A 21,766-nucleotide genomic window follows, 5' to 3' on the forward strand; every position below is an offset into this window, starting at 1 on the left:
AGGCTACCACACGGGTAGCATGCGGCAAAACAGTACTACCACCAGGCACCCTGTGGTAGTTTTGTTTTTGTCGTATACTGTTTCCTGCACTAGCAAATATTTTTTTATTTTCTAGTGTGGGGGCAGGGAGTAGACATTTCCAGTGTTAATTGGGCAACACTGGCACATTGCCACACTCTGCCCAATTACCACATGAGTAGTGTGTGAGCCCTTATTGCCTTCTAAATAGGAGATGATAATGGTCATGCACTAATTTGAAAATTAGTGCATGGCCATTGATAGAAAAAAATTGAAATTCGGACATTTTTGAGCTGCACTAAAAAGTGGCTGGAATGCACAAGAAGCCCACATGCTATAACAACCACCTGTCACTTTTTAGCATGGCTTATTAAAAGGACCCCTTAATTTATATTGCTGCTATAGTTTTGACACAATGTTGGCTTTTAATGTATGAGATTGTAGTGTGAAACTATTTATTTTTATGATTGTATGTCATGGGTTTTCAGATTTGCCCTATGTATACATTTGTTATTTTGATTTGCATTATTTGTAAGTTTCATTTTAGAATCTTGTACACCTCTGATGCAGCCATTCCTGGTGAAATGTGGCCCTATCAGGTGACATGAATATTGATTGTGAAAGAGAAATATTTTTGATGAACATCTTTTCATTTTTGGTCATTCATAGACTCTTTGCACAAACAGTGGACTTAGCACACCCGTATGCGGTCATTCCTGCACACTAAGGTCATTTTTACCGCTGGGATAAAATGGCCAATTATTTTGGATTTGTCAATAATGGCTATGAGCTAATGTTCACATTAGCACATGGCCATTAGTGCATGAGCCCCTATCACCATCTATTTTGTAGGCAAAAGAGACTCATGCATTAAACATGCATTAATTGGTTAGTGATAAATCAAATGTATGGACTCAAAATGCTTTCAATCTCATTTCAAAAGACGGGGGCTTTATAGACTCATCTAATCAATGCAACATTTGCCCAGTGTCATCTATTAACAATATAATGTTTTCCCTTATAACTCTTGCATTTTATATTTCTGAAATTCTTTAAATTCTCCACAAGTTTAATAACTTTAGTAGCCTCCATTCACTAGCAGACCTCAGTAGCTCAATGTATAGAATGGCAGAAATTCATTTGTCAAGAGACATGAGCCCTAAACTCTTAATTCGCCATTGGCTCCTCATCAGTCCCTCCATCAACCTTCCCCAAAACATATCTTTCTTAATTCACAATGTAATGAAAAATTAAAACTTAGCTTTCAGTGGTAGCTTGGCAGTAGTTTACTGTTAATGGTGACAAAATCGACATGTAGCATGTTTCGCAGTTGATGCGTCAGGGTCAAGTCTACTGCAAGCAAGGAAAAACATACTCCATTAGAATACTACTATAACATTTATTCCATTCACCTTAATGTCTATATAATAACTTACTGTTAGAAATGCCATCATCAATTCATTACTCTTAAAATGGCGTCAGCATTCTTGAATGTTAAATAGTCCTGTCTACGATTCCCACCAATCACATCTCATCTATCTAATCCTATCATTCTCTACCACCATCCACGTCAACGTAAGGAACCCCATTCCAATTCGCTATTCAGCCCACGGGAGATTACCGTGTTAAGAGTACCATTAGGTTGAATGGAATAAATGTTATAGTAGTGCCCAAAACACATAAAGGGCTTAATGAACCCCCTGGTAGACCGATTGTTGCCTTAAGAGGAACTGTCTTAGAACAATTGAGTAAACTAGTGGCTCAGTTTTTGGCACCTTTGGCTCATCAAGTGACTTCATACCTCCAGGATACCATGCACCTACTACGAGAACTTAAAGGAATGAGGCTGAGTGAGGGATCAATTCTTGTATCATTGGACATTATGTCATTGTACACTAAAATACCACAGTATGAATTACTTGAGGTGATACAGGATGACCTAGAAAACAGAAGTGGTTCTCAACATATTTCCACTGCCTTTTTGATGAGGTTGGCAAGCTTAATAATTGAGAGGAATTATTTTCTCTTCAATAGGACTTATTTTTTTGCAAAGGAAGGGGATAGCTATGAGGGGCATCATTAGCCCCTTCTGCAGCTACCCTATTTGTAGCAAAATTTGAAAAGAGATTTCTGTACTGTTCCCATTGATTTACAAAGATCAAATTGTGGCATCACTATTTACATGACATTTTTTTCATCTGGGAAGATTCAGTTGATTCTTTGAATGAATTTAACACTTGGCTTAACTCTCTCACCACCTCTGCAATTCACCATGAGCCATGATACACAGAGAACTGAATTTCTAGATGTAATAATTTATTAAGAGGATTTGTACATTCAAACTGCCTTATATCATAAACCGGTATCAAGAAACACTTTATTACACGTCACCAGCTCTCATTCCTATAGTTTGAAGAAAGGACTGCCAATTAGTCAGTTTTTATGCATAAGGCGTAATTGCTCGATGGATGAGCAATTTGAGTTTCATGCTGTCCAATTGAAAGGTCGTCTGTTAGAGAGGGGTTACCCACAGTCTGTTATCAAAAGGTTCTATCGGCGAGCTAAATTTGCCAAGAGGGAGTTATTATTACAATATAATTCAAAAATCACAGAAGACAGAATAGTGGTGGTACTCCCATATAATAAAGGGGCGGTGTATGTTACTTCGCTCATACACAAATATTGGAAAATATTGGCTACACATGTATGCTTTCAAGAACATCCGATAGTAGCTTATTGTAGGGGCAGAACTATAGGTGAAATTTTGTCATTTAGACGCCTTGATCATAGCATTCCATCTCACAGTGGTGCACGTCAGCTATCACTGGTACTAGTTGGGCTGTCCCACATAGGGTAAGGTAATATTGAGTCGAACAAATACTACATGTGAATCTGAGAATGTAGTGTATGCTATTTTGTGTCCTTGCGCTTAATTTATGTGGGTAGGTCATCACTCCCGATAAAGCAGAGGCTATCTGAGCACAAGTCCCGTATTCATACACGTACACTATCAGCCCTGTTAGTGCAACATTGGGTGGATAAATCTCATTAGACATCAGATTTACAATGGCGAATTATTGATACGGTGGAGGAAGGAATTATGGGTGCTGACATAGCAAAAATTCTCAATTTTAAAGAGCAGCGGTGGATATTTACTCTTGACACGGTAATCCCTCGTGGGCTGAATAGCCAATTGGATTGGGGTTCTTTCTGACGTGGATGGTGGTAGAGAATGATAGGATTAGATAGATGAGATGTGATTGGTGGGAATCATAGGTAGGACTATTTAACATTTAAGAATACCAACGCCATTTTAAGAGTAATGAATTGATGATGGTGTTTCTAACAGTAAGTTAATATATAGACATTAGGTTGAATGGAATAAATGTTATAGTAATATTCTAATGGAGTATGTTTTTCCTTGCTTGCAGTAGACGTGACCCTGATGCGGCAACTGCGAAACATGCCACATGTCGGTTTTGTCACCATTAACAGTAAACTACTGCCAAGCTACCATTGAAAGCTAAGTTTTAATTTTTCATTACATTGTGAATTATTTTTTTTTATTATTTGTTACATTTGTACTCCACATTTTCCCACCTATTTGCAGGCTCAATGTGGCTTACATTAAAAAAGATATGTATTGGGAAAGGTTGATGGAGGGACCGATGAGGAGCCAATGGCACATTAAGAGTTTAGAGCTCATGTCTCTTGACAAGTGAATTGCTGCCAATAGTCCTTTACTATGATTTAAAAAAAATTCCTTTTATAAAATCTTAGGGTCCTGTTTACTAAGCCGCGCTATATGCCCATATGGGTGTCGCTAGCATTTAGTGCACACTAAAAACACTAGTGCACCTTAATAAACAGGGCCCTTAATCAGACAGAACGGTCCATGCACCAAGTCTATTCTTTATATTGTGAAAATAAAAGTTTAAAAAAATGATGTCATAATATAAAAATAAAACTACTGCCGATACTTATCAGAATGCAAAGGTGTTTCAATTACATCCAGGGCCGTAGCCAGACTTCAACGGTAGGGGGGTCCAGAGCCAAGGTGAGGGGACACATTTTAGCCCTCTCCCAGTGCCACCGACCCCCCCATTGCTGACACTGACTCCCCACCCGCCTGCCATTGCCGACACCTCCAACAACTTTGATCCCCCCCACCGATGACCCTCTCGACCCCCTGCCTGCCGTCACCATTGCCTACCTTTGCTGGCAGGGGACCCCAACCCCCGCCAGTAAAGGTAGCAGGCGGCGGGTTGGCAGCAGGAGGGGGGGTTGAGAGGGTCGCCGACAGGGGGGTCCAGGGCCAAATCTATGGGGGCCCAGGCCCCCGTGGCCCCATAGCAGCTACACCCCTGACACTTCCGACTCAATGTCCAGCAATTCTCTTTCAAAAAACCTTTACCAAGCCCTTGCCTCAGTTGTAAATACTAACAAAATTTTATCTTGAGAAAATTACAATGAACTGTCTACTTAACAATATCATAAAAAAATCAAAGCATCCAAAATTAAAAATCTTGCACATTCAGGGCCTCTTTTTCATAGCCACGCTACCGATTCTCGGTGCGGAAAATGAGAGGAAGCCCATTTAATCCCTATGGGCTTCCTTTAATTTCCCACATGGGAATTGCTAGCGTCGCTTTGTAAAAGAAGCCCTCAATAAACTAAAATTGAGTTAACGTGGTACTTAAATCCATAATAATTATTACATAAAAAGTAATATTATGTTTTTATTTTATCTCAACAAATATATCAACCCCCCTCCAGTTTACTAAGCTGCACTAGTGGCTGCTGTGTGGCAATGCTGACACAGCCCATTCAAAGAGAATGGGTTGTGTCGGCATTAGCGCATTGCGGCTTAGTAAACAGGGAGAAGAGATAGGTCCTCACTTCTGGCACATTTTTTTCATCCAGTGCAATGTACATTCCTTTATTATATGCTGAAAATGCACTCTGTATGAATGTCATAGTCAAAGGAAAAATGGCCTCACAGAGCTCCTAGATCAATATAATCTAATAGAGCTTAAACAGACTTCAATTTGGTCCTCTGTTCATCATTGGCCAAAAAAACCCTTTGATATAAAGACGGGTAGCTAGTTGTCTCTATCGCTCTTATTGCAATCAAGTTAGAATTCTCATTGCTTTTATCTAGATTTTAAACAACACTAGCTACACGCAATACAGTTAATGCAAACTGAAAGAAGACTTATCTTTCAATCATGTAACGCTACCGGCACATTGTAACCTCTAGTACTGGAGCAGGTTTCTTCTCCCCCCTCACCACTAGTGTTGTCTAAAATCTAGATAAAAGCAATGAGAATTCTAACTTGATTTTTCCTTTGACTATAACATTCATACAGAGTGCATTTTCAGCTTGTGGAAGCATTGGTTAAGAGATCTCACTATTGTATACTTCTACATCCTATATATTTTTTACATTCCTTTATTATAGACACACATCTTAAATTGATAATTATAAAATACATATTGAAGCTGTTTACATAAAAAGTTCACACAATCCATTGATGCTATGATATGTTTAACTGCAGAACAAACAATATGCTCTATTATTGTATATGTGTTACAGACAAGCTACTAGATCTAATTCGTTATTCAGTCCATTTGGTCACACAGCATCACATTAAACTGGAGTGGAGGAGTGGCGTAATGGTTAGGGTGGTGGACTTTGGTCCTGAGGAACTGAGTTTGATTCCTGGCACAGGCAGCTCCTTGTGACTCTGGGCAAGTCACTTAACCTTCCATTGCCTGCCGCATTGAGCCTGCCATGAGTAGGAAAGTGTGGGGTACAAATGTAATTAAAAAAACAAAAATTCAAAGATCAAGCATTGTTCAATCTTAATTAAATAGTTATAGCCATTGCTCCCTCTCCAAGGGAAATGGGGGTTTCTGTAATACAAAAAAAAGTGTAATCTTCAAATTTATGATTAATGGTAATCGTGTGTTCTATCAACACTTTCTCAGCTGCCTTTCTATTAATTGCACTCCGATGTTCAATCAGTCTTGTATTTAGAGTTCTTAAACTACATGAGCAAATTCTAGCATAGATCACCTTTTTTTGTCTTGCAATTTGAAGAATGTCATAAAACAAATTGGCTACTTTTAACTGGATGAACGATATATTTGACTTAAAAGAAGCTGTAGATGGAAGTAGATCCTTTAAATTCTTATTTTTATAAACAACTAAAAAATCTCTATCTTTAAGGTAGCAGTAGTTGTTATTAGGTGCCAGTTTTTCCTAAGAATTTTGCAATATCTTTTGAGAAGTAATTGAATTTCAGACAGCAAGCGATAGTTTTCATTCTCCTTTTTACTCACTTTACTTAATAAATCCTTTCTACTTTTCAATTCTGCCCTCTGGAAGCCTTTTTCAATCACTCTTGCTGGACACCTTCTCTCCAAAAATCTATTCTTCATATCTTTTGCTCTATGTTCTGCCCTTAGTACATAATCTATTTATTCTAAGGTACTGGCTATAGGGCAAGCACTGCTTTAAAGCTCTACTTTGGCAGCTCTCAACGTGTAGTAATTTATTTACATTCGTTGGTTTTCTGTACATATGTGCAACTAACTGTTATGGTTCCCGATAGTGAGCCCTTGGTATGTAGTGAAGACCTACTATAGACTGAATCCTACTGGGATAGGACAGGGTAAAAGTGGATTGACTCAAGTAGGCTGCAGGGTTCTAGAAGGCAGTCCCACAATAGGGCACAGGGGTACTGAATCCACACAAGCAGAAGAGGGAATCGGCAACAGGTAACCAGAAAAAAGGCATAGAAGGTAGTAAGAGCCCCAGTCATACAAGAAGCCAAATGCTGGACAAGGAACCCACTGATACAGGAAGCAATGCTAATACTGGAACCTGTTCACACAAGGTACAAAGCTTGTACTGGAACCCATGCACACAAGAAGCAAGACTTCTACTGGAACCCAGTGGCGTAGCTACGTGGGGCTTGAGGGGGCCGGGGCCCCCGCAGATTCACCCCAGGACCCCCCTCCCAGCGAACCCGCCCCTCCGCCGCCTACCTTTACTTTTGCTGGCGGGGGATCCCACTCCCTGCCAGCCGACGTCTTCTCAGTCCTTCCTGCTCTTCAATTTGTTTGCTGACGTCCTGCACGTAATTGTACGTGCAGGACGTCAGACTCGAGTCTGACGTCCTGCACGTACAACGTGCAGGATGTCAGCAAACAAATTGAAGAGCAGGAAGCGACTGAGAAGAAGACGTCGGCTGGCGGGGAGTGGGATCCCCCGCCAGCAAAAGTAAAGGTAGGCTGCGGCGGCGGCGGGTTCGCGGCGGGAGGGGAGGCGGCAATGTCGGCGGTGGGGGGGCGGCGCCGGGGGAGGGCTAAAATGTGCCCCCTCCCCCGGGCTCTGGCCCCCTCCCCCACAGAAGGCTGGCTACGCCCCTGCTGGAACCCATTAATACAAGAACACAAGAAGCAAGGAGAGGGATGACTAGCAGGAAGAAAGAGGTGATGGTGCCCTTCTATAAATCTCTTATGAGACCCCATTTAGTGTACTGTTGGGTTCATTTTGAAAAGAGGAAAATGTCCAAAAAGCTCTTTTATATACACCAACAACATGACTATTTATATTTCCTTTGACACTCAAATTCAGGATATCCTGTCCAACATTTAATCAATCTTAGATCTTGTGGAGAATTGGGCAACACTAAACATTTCTAGTCCTAACAACTTCCACAGTCAGACTAGTTTTACCATCAGACAAACATAATTTGAAAATTCTTGGGATCATCATCGACCAATTCCTATCAGGTGAAGATCATGTTAATTCTCTAGTAACCAAAACCTTTAGAAATTTATGGAAGCTGAAAAGAATCAGATTGTTCTTCCTGTTTTCTACTTTTTGTTCCTTTGTACAAACATTAGTCATTTTTTAATTGGATTACTGCAACTCATTATATTTAGAGAATATTTTATTTGTGTTACATTTGTACCCTGTGCTTTCCCACTCATCACAGGCTCAATGTGGCTTACATGGGGCAATGGAGGGTTAAGTGACTTGCCCAGAGTCACAAGGAGCTGCCTGTGCCTAAAGTGGGAATTGAACCCAGTTCCTCAGGACCAAAGTCCACCACCCTAACCACTAAGCCACTCCTCCACAAGGAAGCCCTCATCAAAAACCTTCAAACTACCCTAAATATTACTGCTAGGTTTTTATACAAAGCTTCTAAATTTGATAGGGCATCTCCACTATTATCAAAATTACATTGGCTACCAATCAAAGCCAGAATCATCTTTAAAACATATACACTCATCTACAAAATTATCTATGGCATGAGCCCAGATTACAAGATGAAGCTGATAGTTTCTTGATCTAGTAGATGTATTGAAGGTAGGTAAAACTATCTCATACTACATTTTACTAGCTATAAAAACATCAGATATAAATACATATTGAATAGAAATTTCTCACATACAAATTCAAAATGATAGAACACCATCCCTAGTGAGATAAAAAGGATTACCAACTATTTAATATTTCAAACATTTCTCAAAGCATTCCTTTTCAACAAATGTTTGCACTGTTAGACAGTGAGCTAAACAGCAAATGTTATGATATCTCACTGTTTATGTTTTTCTTCATACCTTTAAAAATATATTGTATGCATTTCTAGTCTTAATTATTGTAAGCCACATAGAACTGAATAATTCATCGAGTATGTGGGATATAAGCACCAATAAATAAAATAAGATGGTGGTGGTGTTTTTTCTAAACTCCTTATATCTACTGACCAACCTGTCATATGACCCTACCCAGCCAATCACTAGGAACTTCCAGGTTAGACCAAGGTCATCCATTCAAATTCAGCATTGAGCCCAAATGGAAACAGTGTTCGACTTCAAAATCCATTACCACTCTGTAATTCAAAAGCATTTCATAATTGTCAAGCTCCCACTTTCTTTTTCTAAATCTGTGACCATCCACCTGATATCAGATACTTTATGCTGATTGTCTAGCCAATATTGCACTAAGGGAGCCTGAACAGCTTCAGTAACTATACGAGACTTATTTTCATTTAAATGAAGCCATACAGGTTTACTACTGTGGCTGACATAAACCAAATTGCAGGGACACAAAACAATATAGACCACACTTTTTGCTACAACAAGATGTCACATGTTTAGAGAAAATCTTAATCTTTGTTTGCTCCTCCAATATTCATTGCTCAGTCCAATCAATGAATATTGACACCATTGACATTTGCGACAAGTCTTATGTAAGAGAGTTTCTTCAATGATTTTCCCAATTTAACATATCTAGGATATGAACATCTCCCTTATATTTTCCCCATGTTGATATGCTATATGTAGAAAACTACTAAATTCTGGAAAGAATTGTAAAATATGCAAAAATGGGATCTCATAATAGTGACCAATTCACAAGCCATCTAAAAATATGGTAAAATACAGGTCACAATGTCCTCGCTCTCTGTCCCAGAACTGCTCATTGTTTCTTGTAATAAAAGTTATCTAAGCAAATTGGATCTTCAAATATGGTTGCCTAATTCCTTTGGTCCACTAAGCCTGATCCAAAAGCTTCTTGTTCAGAAGAGATGATTGATACTTAAATTCATCATTCAAAAGAGATAACTGATATTTAAATTCATCCATTGTGGAACACAATCACCTTAAACAAAGAAATTGGCATACAGGCAAATTGTATTTAAATTTGCATGGATGAAAACTAGAAAAATGAAGAAAACTGTTACATTTCAAAGGTATCCTGTAAAGAGTTGTGGGCCCATACACATACAACCCTTTTTGGGGTGTTATTGGGTATCTGATACTTAGCATATGTTTTAAAAGGAACCGGTCTCTGATAATACCAGCTATAATGAGTGAAGTATAAGAAGCAACACTTAGGTCTACAAAATCCTGAGTGGTGTAGAACAAGTTGAAGTAAATTGATTTTTTACTTATTCCAAAAGTACAAAGACTAGGGAACACGCAAGGAAGTTATGCAGAAATACTTTAAAAACAAATAGAATGAAATATTTTTTCACTCACTGAATAGTTAAGCTCCAGAACTCTTTGCCAGAGGATGTGGTAACAGCTGTTAGCGTATCTGGATTTTAAAAGGTCTGGACAAGTTCCTGGAAGGAAAGTCCATAGTTTGCTAATGAGACAAACATGGGGATGTAAATGCTTGCCCCAGGATTGGTAGCATGAACTGTTGCTACTAATTGGGTTTCTGCCAGGTACTTGTGACCTGGCTTGGCCACTGTTTGGAAATAGGATACTGGGCTAGATGGACCATTGGTCTGACCCAGTATGGCTACTCTTATGTTCTTATGTTCTCTCTTATCCTTAGATCCAAGCTCACTATGCCCTAAATAATAGAAAGAACTAATTCCACATCCAAGTATTATAAAAACTGAGTGTACATTTATTTTCAATAGCAGCAAAGATAATGTACAATGAAGTCAAGAATATAGACAAAGGAATTCTTATCATAGAAATAGCTCAGAGTGCACATAAATCCCTAACTAGACTCCTAAGTAAGAGTCACCCTGAACCCACAGCACTTATACAAAGGTAAGTGGCACACATACAACCTGATGCAGACTTCTAGATGGCATCATGTTCTTCATATGATCAGTCAGATTCAGTGCAGGTCCGCTCTTTAGATGGATTTCACCACAACAGCTCCATTGCCTCTGATAAGAGCTCCTTTTTATACAGAAATTGTGGGTTGCTGCTACACTAATGATATACATTTTCAACTTGGGAGTGATGTACACATAACACTGTTATCCCCATTGTTATTTCAGGGGCCCCAACATTGTCTCACTGGCACCACATTGATGGGGTCACCTTGAAAAGAAGACAGGGTTTCATAAGCAATGTGGAATTTGCCAGCCAAAGCATCTCTTCAGCTGCATGGGAGACTCCAAAAGTCCTTGGCTAAAATGGTCATGACATTAGTACTGATGTTGTTGTTCTGGTACACTGGTATCCTTGGCAGCATTATTTTGTCTGTATCTAAAGTCAAGGCTCATTAAACAATAGGTTATTAATGTTGGATAGTGCCATGTATTACAATCCCATATAGCTTTGTTACATAGGAACACATATAGGGCCAGATTCTATATAAGGTGCCTAAAAAATCCACACAGTAAACATTTTCACCTAAGGTTTTTCTATAAGTGGTGCCTAGATTTAGTCACAGTATATAGAATGTACTTAGTTGAAATCCCAGCACCTAAACCTATGAAAATGTGGTGTAAATCCCTTTGCATAGGTTTACACGCACTGGGCCATATTCTATAACAAAGCACATAAATTTGGGAACACCTATAGCCACCTATAGCCATGCCCCTTTTGAACTGTGTGCATTAGAATTTAGGCACAATTCATTACACAATACACTTGGAGGGGCATAATTGAACAAAAACGCCTATCTCCATGGGCGTTTATCTCCGAGAACGGGTCCGTGAAGGGGTGGACCGAACCGTATTTTGGGAAAAAATAGACGCCCATGTTTTATTCAACAATGTGTGAGCTGGGCGTTTTTGTTTTTCAGCGATAATGGAAAATGAAAGCGCCCAGCTCAAAAACGAATAAATCCAAGACATTTATTCGTGGGAGGGGCCAGGATTCGTAGTGCACTGGTCCCCCTCACATGCCAGGACATCAACCGGGCACCCTAGGGGGCACTTTTACAAAACCAAAAAAACAGGTAAAAGAGCTCCCAGGTGCATAGCACCCTTCCCTTGTGTGTTGAGCCCCCCAAATCCCCCTCAAAACCCACTGCCCACAAGTCTACACCATTACTATAGCCCTAAGGGGTGAAGGGGGGCACCTACAAGTGGGTACAGTGGGTTGGGGGGGGGGGGGTTGGACGACTAATAAGCATTAAGCAGCACAATTGTAACAGGTAGGGGGGATGGGCCTGGGTCCACCTGCCTGAAGTCCACTGCACCCCCTAACAACTCCTCCAGTGAGCTGCATACTGCTGCCAGGGAGCTGGGTATGACATTGGAGGGTGAAAATAAAAAGTTGTGAAACATCATTTTTTTGTGGTGGGAGGGGGTTAGTGACCACTGGGGGAGTCAGGGGAGGTCATCCCCGATTCCCTCCAGTGGTCATCTGGTCATTTAGGGCACTTTTTGGGGCCTTATTCGTGAAAAAACAGGGTCCAGGAAAAGTGTCCTAAATTCTAGCTAAAAACGCATACTTTTTTCCCATTATCGTTGAAATGCGCCCATCTTTGTTCGGCAGATAACCACGCCCCATTTCCGCCTTCGCCACACCTCTGACACGCCCCCATCAACTTTGTCCGCATCCGCGACGGAGTGCAGTTGAAAACGTCCAAAAATCGGCTTTCGATTATACCGCTTTATTCGTTTTTGTGAGATAAACGTCCATCTCCCGATTTAGGTCGGAACTTGGGCGTTTTTCTCGTTCGATTATAAGCAGGTTAGGGGTCCTTTTACTAAGGTGTGCCAAAAATGTGCTATGCTAGTGTAGGTGCGTGTTTTCAGCATACACAGATCTATTTTTCAGCACACCTGTAAAAAAAGGCCTTTTTTATTTTTGCCAAAAATGGACGTGCAGAAAAATTAAAATTGGTGTGCATCCATTTTGGGTCTGAAACCTTTTGATCAGCCATGGACTCAGCGGTAAGGTCTCATGCAATAACCATGCAGTAATCATCTACGTGTGTAGAATGATGATTACCATTCAGTTTCCGCCTTGTGCAGGAAAATAAAAATTATTTTCCGGTGCGTGTAGTAGACACACATAAAAAATAAAATTACTACCTGGGCCTCGCAGTAGCCAGGCAGTAACTCTAAACTGACACATGTTGGGTACACATGGGTGTCTACACGGCTTAGTAAAAGGGCCCCTTAGCGAGTTGTGAGTGTAAATTCTAATTATTGAAAAGCAGTGCTCATTATTGCTTGCAAGTGCTGTTATCAATGCCTATTAACTTGTTAAGCCAATTAAGTTACATGTGTTGTTATAGAATACACCTGGATTTGGCACAGATCTCTAGGCGTGCTATATAGAATCCAGCAGAGAGTACTTCATAGTGCTGTTTTGCTCCTACTGAGTGATATGTAATGTTCTATATTTTTTGTAAACCCTTATATCCAGTTATTCTATATATTCCAAATGGTGTGTCATCAGCTTTGAGCCCAAATGGAATCACGTAGTTTTACTTAAAACCCCAATATTATTCTCTGCAATTCAAAAACCTTTCATAATTGGATTATGATGTTTTGGATCAGAATAAGCAAAGTGAGAGTATCTAACATTTTATTTATTTTTATTACATTTGTACCCCACGCTTTCCCAATCATGGCAGGCTCAATGCAGCTTACATATTGTATACAGGTACTTATTTGTACCTGGGGCAATGAAGGGTTAAGTGACTTGCCCAGAGTCACAAGGAGCTGCCTGTGCCTGAAGTGGGAATTGAACTCAGTTCCTCAGGACCAAAGTCCACACCCTAACCACTAGGCCACTCCTCCAGTAATACAATAAAATATTGGATAAGCTCTTAGAAAATACTCAGTAAACAATAGACCAGTGATGATGAGGTGCATAAAACATAGGCAGCAATGGGATTGTGAGCTGCTGAAATGGTACTGATACCAGCATCCTCAGATGTATTTAGGGTTAATTTTATAAGAGATTAATGTTTGTTCTGATCCAGTATAACACATATTATGTTCTTACGTTTTAAGGAGGCAATAAGTGGGCACCTTCATTTAGGTGCCTGAGGCTGCGTGGTTCCATTATAAAATACTAAATATCGGTGTGCATAACATTTAGGCACCCAAGAGCTGGCATAAATGTGAGCAGCTAAATGCATCAGGAACCCACTTAGCTTACAGTATTCTATAAGTTACCTGCATAAGTGGGAACCTGACCCAATTGCCACCTATGTTTCTCTCCTGTGTTTGTCCCCTTGAAAATAAGTGATATGTAAGTTGTGCAGATAGCTTCAGAATAGTACTAAAGCATCCTGCTTGCACTTATACATGTACGTGTGCACATACTTACGTAAATTTTGGTATTCTAAATATTTACCCATACAAGGCCTAATTCTATAAAGTTTATGTTCATAAATGTACGCTCCTAAATTTATGCTTCTAAATTACCAGCCTAATCTATGCTCCGAAATACACTTGTAATTTAGGAGCATACATGTAGGATCACAAATTTAGGAGCATAACCTTTATAGAATAAGGCCCACAATGCATGTAAATGTTGAGGCTGAGGCTATACAATTGCTTTATTATTGCCTACTTAGTAACAAAGTAAAAACAATGATGCCAAGCCAGAATGAGAAAAGATTGCCTTTCAGATGTATATAAGAACATAAGAAGATCCTTCCTGAGTCAAAACAAGGTCCTTCAAGCCCAGCATCCTGTTTTTGATAGTAGTCAGTGGTCAAAAGTATCAAGCAATTATTGGGGATTTCAGATACTGTAGATGTTAGGAGGTAGTGGGAAAGAGGTGTTAGGGAAGAAGGAGGCTGGCTCATTTTTAAAATGGCTAAGAGGGAAGGAGTATTGTGAAGGCTGCTCTTTACCAAGATTTGCAAGCAGTTTTCCAAGATGGTGGGGAAATTTCAGAGCTGCCAGCGGCCTCCTAGTATATCTTTTTTTTTAAAGTGTGGCCTGGGAAGGTTGATACCAGGGAAAGCTCTTAGCTGTCTTGTACATCTTTACGAAAATACAGCTAAGAAGGGAACTTCCACAGACGGGAGGAGGCAGGTAGCCTACAGGCAAATGTATAAATACACAATCAGGGAATTTGGGAAAATGTTGTGTTCCTCCTCTCCAAAACAATCTTTAAATGTGGGAAGAGGAAGGAAGAGTGTTGTTGGATTTCAGCAGCTATTTTCATCCAAGGCTGTTTAGTTTAACTCTAGATGAGTAACTATTGACTGACTAACTTCAGACACTCACACAGCCTTGGCTGAAAATATGTACATGGGGTTAATTTTATTAGAGACTTGAGCATGTAGTGTTTTATGCACAAGTAAAATCTTATGTTTACCTGATGTGTGCATGTATAAAAAGTAGATACAGATAAGTCATAGCACGTGTTTTTATATGATATATACATAGGCATTCCAAGGCATGGAGAATAAAAGGAACAGGGCAAGATTGGTATTTATGCTTGTATGATATAAAACATGTACATTTGTGCTGACTTAGCAGAGTATATGTAAACGTATGCACAACATTCCCTTGGATAATATCATAAAGGTACCCAGGTGACGTGTATTCTAAGAACATAAGAAACACCCTAATGGGTCAGACCAAAGGTCTATCAAGTCTATCATCATGTTCCAACAGAAACATGTTTTAGTTTCTATACTCCCTAAATTAATAACATGAATGAAGTATGGATGAAGGAAGTGGTGTAGTCAATTTGAACATAATAAATGCATAGAAATGAAACTTGAAGTGTAAAATATAAAAAGCACTGCTTGGAAACAAAAGCTAATTAAGAGATGTTGAAGAAATACCCTAGAGAGAAACAAATGTACAGATAGTAGTCACAATCTGTTTGATATTGCCAAGTTTGTCTGATATGACAGCACACTCAATCCTACCTACGCCTGCACAATTTAGCATCTGGCAAAATGATAATTATTAGACTTCATAAGACTACTCAGAAAATGTGAAGTTATTAGTTTTCTTAATGATCCAAGCCTCTTGGAAGCATTACAGGTTTCTATACATCAATACATATATATGCTTGATATTTATATCATACTTTATCGGATCATTTGAGCAGAATAAAAGAAAATGTTCTATTGTTTCATTTCTCCTAGGAAATGCTTCCAAGGGCTCTATACAACATACTCTTAAAATGATCAGACATGCACCCTACCTCTTGTGCTACATATTACCTAATTCAGGTAGAATGACCATGTAAATGTAAATTTCCTTGACCTGATTGATTCATGTCAAGAAATGGAATGAAAATAACACTGAGGAATTTTATTTTCATCATCAGTATTTTGGTCTTTTAAAAATCCCCTTCTGACAGCCCATCAATTGTTAATTGTGTTCATCAATTGACAGTTCATCAATATGCTCATTCAAAGACCTACAGTACTCTTCTATAACTTCATTTTCCTCTGACTGCCTATTGATAGAGAAATATCCATCTCTCTTTATTACAGTTGTGGACCATGCTTTCTACTTATTATTCAGAACTAATTTCCCAGAGGCAGTAGATGGAGGAATGCAGTATGTAGTCAATGGTTTCTTTTTACTGTGACCAGAAAAATAGAACCGGGAATAGAAAGGCAGCCAAGGTCATATTTGCATACCTTCTGAACACCCACAGTATGCTGAACTCTACCACACATGCAGTAAGAGGAAAGCTTGAACAGATTCAGTGAGATTTCTTTCCTTTCCTATTTTATTCCTTAAAGCAACAGTGTTGGTTTGCATTATTGTACTTGAATATGGCATTAGGGAATGATCTTCAGAAAAATTTACCGATGTTTCTCATAAATTCAGAAAATGTTCTGAATGTTTTGAAAGATATGTTATAAAGATAAAGAATATTCATACAGTAAAATAGTAAATAATAGCATGCAAAGATCAAAATGGCCCATCATCTACTCAGTTGCTATTTGTGTACTTGGTTAGATGTACATATGAGTTCTCAGATGTAATACAACATCAATTTTTTCTCCCTGCATCGTTTTCATGCCCTTTCACCCCTTTTCTAACACTCTAAATCTTCACCTGCACACCCAGCTGCAAATCCAATTTCTCTATGTCTTTGAGTCATTCTGTACAGAGATTACTGTACTAGCCCAGTGCACCTCTTCATTTGCAGCCTACATCTGCATTTATGTCCACAGGACAATTTGCCAGCATCTACTGGGGCTATGCCTGAAGAAATGCATGCATATCTCTTCATGCTGTAAGGAGCACAAGACCAATTGTTTGCCTGTCCACTTTACTACCGCCATGGCTAGATGGATCATGCAGGAGTTTTGCCCTGCCATAATGACTCCCACAAAGGTAATCTCTAATCTCATGGATCCTAGAAAATGGTTATCTGTAAAATGGTTAAAAACAATACTTGGAACATTGGGTATATCTGGAGGAACTTGATAAAATCCTATTCAAATGTTGCTGGACTTATATTTCTTGTGACAGGATAGGATCTCAGGTAATGGTGGTCTTGATAATGGGTAATGGATTGAAGATTCTTTTCTACTAACCATACTTTCTGCATCATCACTTCAATCAGTCACTTTTGCCTTTTATTGTCCATTTCAGATTCCTGCCTTCATAGCAACTTAGACTTCCTTGTTCAGTTATTCCAGGAACAGATTCAATGCCTGAGTGACCACTATAGTGGTTTTGCGTTTAGTTCATAAGCAAATATGGAAGGAAGAATGGATAAAGCTCAAAATTTGCAAAAAGGAAATGGGTCACTTATGTGGCAGAGTACTCTGAACTGGAACATACAAAAGATCAGATTAATTGTTGCTTGAAACTATTTTCTTTAAACTAGTATTGTAAACTGAACGGTATATCAAACAATAAATAAACTTGAATCCTGAATCATTATTACAGGTAAATTTGGTTTTGCCCAGATATTGTTGTAGAAATTCTGTTCATTTGAAACAATATAAAAATATTAATCATATTTTTCTTGAAAAAGTATGTACTTTTTGCAAACTGTGCATACTATTTTCAAAGAGGGCACACTTTCAGAAAGAGTGTACTCTTCAATAATAGGCACATTGACAGAGCATTGTGCTTGGGTAAATAGTGTGTGCATATGCTTACTACTGGTGAAGAGTGCATACTCTTTGCAAATAGTACACAATCTGTGAAAATTGTGCACTTTTTTTTGGAAGACTGCACTCTTTTTCCAAAACAGTACACATGCTTAATAATAATGTTCTAATAGTGACAAATATATATATATTTTTAATCCTGAACAAATGAAAATTCTTTTAAATGTCATGGGAAACAATATGAAATGAAAATTTTGGGACACCCCTGAAGATATGTTTGCATGACTAGCAATGTATAAATTATTTTTCATAAACAAAAAAGAATCTGGTCCTACAGTATGAGACAAAACAGTCAGGAAATTCATGGAGCTAGAAGACTAGCGGGAAAAGAGCTTATGCATTTTTCTTGACAGAGGCAGATACTGTCAGGGATAAAGTAGGGTTTCTGGGTAGTACATGGTTTGACTGTGAAAATAGTGAAGAATACCCACCCTGTCAGTTGTTCATGATTTCACTGTCCAGAGATATTCTAGGTTGAGATAGTGAGCACTTGCACTACATGAGCATCTCCTTTGAGGCAACTGAAGGCAGTCTTTATGGCCATTGTTTCTATGATCAAGGACTGTGGATAAAAGATCAGAACTGTAATCCTATTAAAACCTGGTGCATGCAAATGTATATGTTCCATCTCACTCTCTCTATTTTTTTCTGAATAGAACAAATATATATTGTGACACACTGTTCAGCTTTTCAGTGGTTATATAGCAGTTCAGCACCAGGGAGAGCTCAAGAAAGCATATTAGAGCTCAGGCAACCAGTTGGGAAATGTAGCTTACAAGGATGCTCAACTGGTAGGAAGGGAAGTCAAATAGTAGAAAGGCAGTTTGGGGAACAGTGTGGTGAAGCAATATGGAATTCAGATGACAGATGCAGGGAACTGATCACCTAGAACCAATTTGGTAAGCTGATGATGAATTAAACAAAAGCTAGAGTATAAATGCAGGCAGACAGGCATGAGGACTAATGGTTGATGTAGTTGGGCTTTGTCAGCATTCAGGACTTAAAATGAGGTAGGATCTTTATGGAAAGAATACAGCTATAGATTTCACTAAAAAAAATCCTAGACTATAGCCTATACCATTGAGGGTCGGACCAGCTGTTAGATAGAATTTTGCTGATTGTTGGAAATGTGCCTTGCATGTAATTGAGCGGTATGCTTTGGCTAGAAAAGGTCCTGATTAAAAGCATCCACCTAGTAACTTAAGGGACCCTCTTACTAGACTGCATTAAGCAGTTAACATATATGCTGTTATCATGGTGCCATGATAACACATGCTAATTCACACTCTGTATTAGGGGACAGGAGCTGGGCGGGTAATGGGTAGTTTAGTGCATTAATGCTAATTTCAAACATTATTAATGTGCAGAAAACGTCATTTCAATGTGGAAACTGCAGAGGACCTGTTGGGCATACTCCCAACAATTACAGCACAGCCTTGAATTTACAGTGCATTAAAATTGTTGTTAAAACAGAAAAAAAACAACACAGATTAGTAAAAGGTCTAATACCTAGGCAGAACCTACACTAGAGAACATCAGATAAGATGAGCTAAAACGTTACTGCCTGTTAGAAATGAAGCTTGGGATAAGTTGCACCAAAGTGCTGTAAATTTGTGGGAAACATTATGGACTAAGGCGTAACTGCTATAAGTAGCACCTTAAAATTGGCGCCAATAATGTGACATGCTTAGCATGATTCCATAATGAGTATGCTCACTTTATAGACTCACACTTAGCGCTAAGGTGTGCCTAACTGTAGGCAGCTGCAATTAGTACTGGCACCTATGTTATGTGCACTTAGGTGTGATTTTTGTATCTACATGCATATATTCGGGGAATGCTCCCAGGAATGCTCCTAGCCATGTCCCCAAATTGTTATGAAAAAATAGGATTTGGGCACAAATGTTATAGAATTGGATATGTGCTTAAAATGTAATTATTGTCAATTAGTGCTGATAATTGATTGTTATCTTCCAATTATCAGTGCTGATTAGCTTGTTCATTTAAGCTGTGCACAGTCTCTATAGAATCACATGACTTTAATCGGTGCCAATTTTTCAGGCGCCATATATAGAATTTGGCCCTAAGAACATAAGCATTGCCATACTGGGACAGATTGAAGGTCTATCAAGCCCAGGATTCTGATTCCAACAGTTGCCAATCCAGATCCCATCTATCTGGCAATTTCCCAAAAGAGTAAAAAAGATTGTATGCTGTTTATCTTAGAAATAAGCAATGCATTTTTCCAAGTCCGTCTTAATAAAGGCGTATGGACTGCTCTTTTACAAAATTATCCAAACCTTTTTTAAACCCTGCTAAGCTAACTGCTTTCACCACATTCTCTGGTAACAAATTCCAAAGTTAAATGTATTTATTTATTAGGATTTCTTTATTAGAATTGATTTACCGCCTTTTTGAAAGAATTCACTCAAGGTGGTGTACAGTAAGAATAAATCAAACATAAGCAATAGACAATTATAGCAGTAAAATATTCAAATAACAGTACAAAGTGTGGCTTGGAGGGGCATAATCGAATGGAAATGCCTATCTCCATGGGCGTTTATCTCCGAGAACGGGTCTGTGAAGGGGCGGGCCGAACCGTATTTTCGAAAAAATGGACGTTTTTGAGTTGGGCGTTTGTTTTTTTTAGCGATAATGGAAACTAAAAACGCTCAGCTCAAAAACGTCCTAATCCGAGCCATTTGGTCGTGGGAGGGGCCAGGATTCGTAGTACACTCGCCCCCCTGATATGCCAGGACACCAACTGGGCACCCTAGGTCAGTGCGGTGGACTTCAGAAAAAGCTCCCACATGCATAGCTCCCTTACCATGGGTGCTGAGCTCCCAACTCCCCTCCCCCAAAACCCACTACCCACAAATGTACAACACTACCACAGCTCTTAGGGGTGAAGGGGGCACCTACATGTGGGTACAGTGGGTTTTGGAGGGCTCCCATTTACCAGCACAAGTGTTACAGGTGGGGGGGGATGGGCTTGGGGCCACCTGGCTGAAGTGCACTGCGGTACCCACTAAAAGTGCTCCAGGGACCTGCATACATGCAGGCCTCTAGGACTTGTTACTGCTGTATAACATTGGCACACCAGTTGACACCTGAAGACTAATCTCTCCGAAAATGTCCTTTATTGGAATAACCGCATTTACTCACAGTTAACTGCAGATCAGAGGTTGTGCCCCACCACTGGCAATGAGTCTCCCTGGTAGTGAGATTAGCAGGTCAGAGCTGGCAGAATGTTGTACAATGCCCTCTTTCAGCCACATTCAAGGTAAGAACTAAGTTCTCTAATGTGGCTAACACATGGAAGGGATCTAAAACTGGCTTACAAAAATGGCCACTACCTCCTGGACTACCGGAAACACAACAGGGCACACTCTGACCCAGTAGGCAGGGGGAAAAGTACCATGGGAGAAGAACCTACCAACTACCAACATCGTGAGACTGTAACAGAAGCTAATGAAATCACGGAGCCCAATACCCTACACCCACCACAATGCAATGCTGATGTGACCCTGTAGTGCATCCGAGAGCCACATCTGACCCAGGGAAAGGCTGTGACAGGATCGAACATATTCTGCTGTCATGGAGGTGGGTACGGCATTTGAGGCTGGCATAGAGGCTGGAAAAAAAGTTTTTAAAGTGGATTTATTTTGGTGGGAGGGGGTTAGTGACCACTGGGGGAGTCCGGGGAGGTCATCCTCGATTCCCTCCAGTGGTCATCTGGGCAGTTCGGGCACTTTTTTGGGACTTGTTCGTGAAAAAAAAGTGACCCAAAATCGTGGTAAAAACGCCTTTTTTTTCGATTATCAGCTAAAGACGCCCATCTCTCCTTGGCTGATAACCACGCCCCAGTTCCGCCTCCACCACACCTCCGACACGCCCCTG

Source organism: Microcaecilia unicolor, chromosome 2 (assembly GCF_901765095.1).
Source record: "Microcaecilia unicolor chromosome 2, aMicUni1.1, whole genome shotgun sequence".
Lineage (NCBI taxonomy): Eukaryota > Metazoa > Chordata > Amphibia > Gymnophiona > Siphonopidae > Microcaecilia > Microcaecilia unicolor.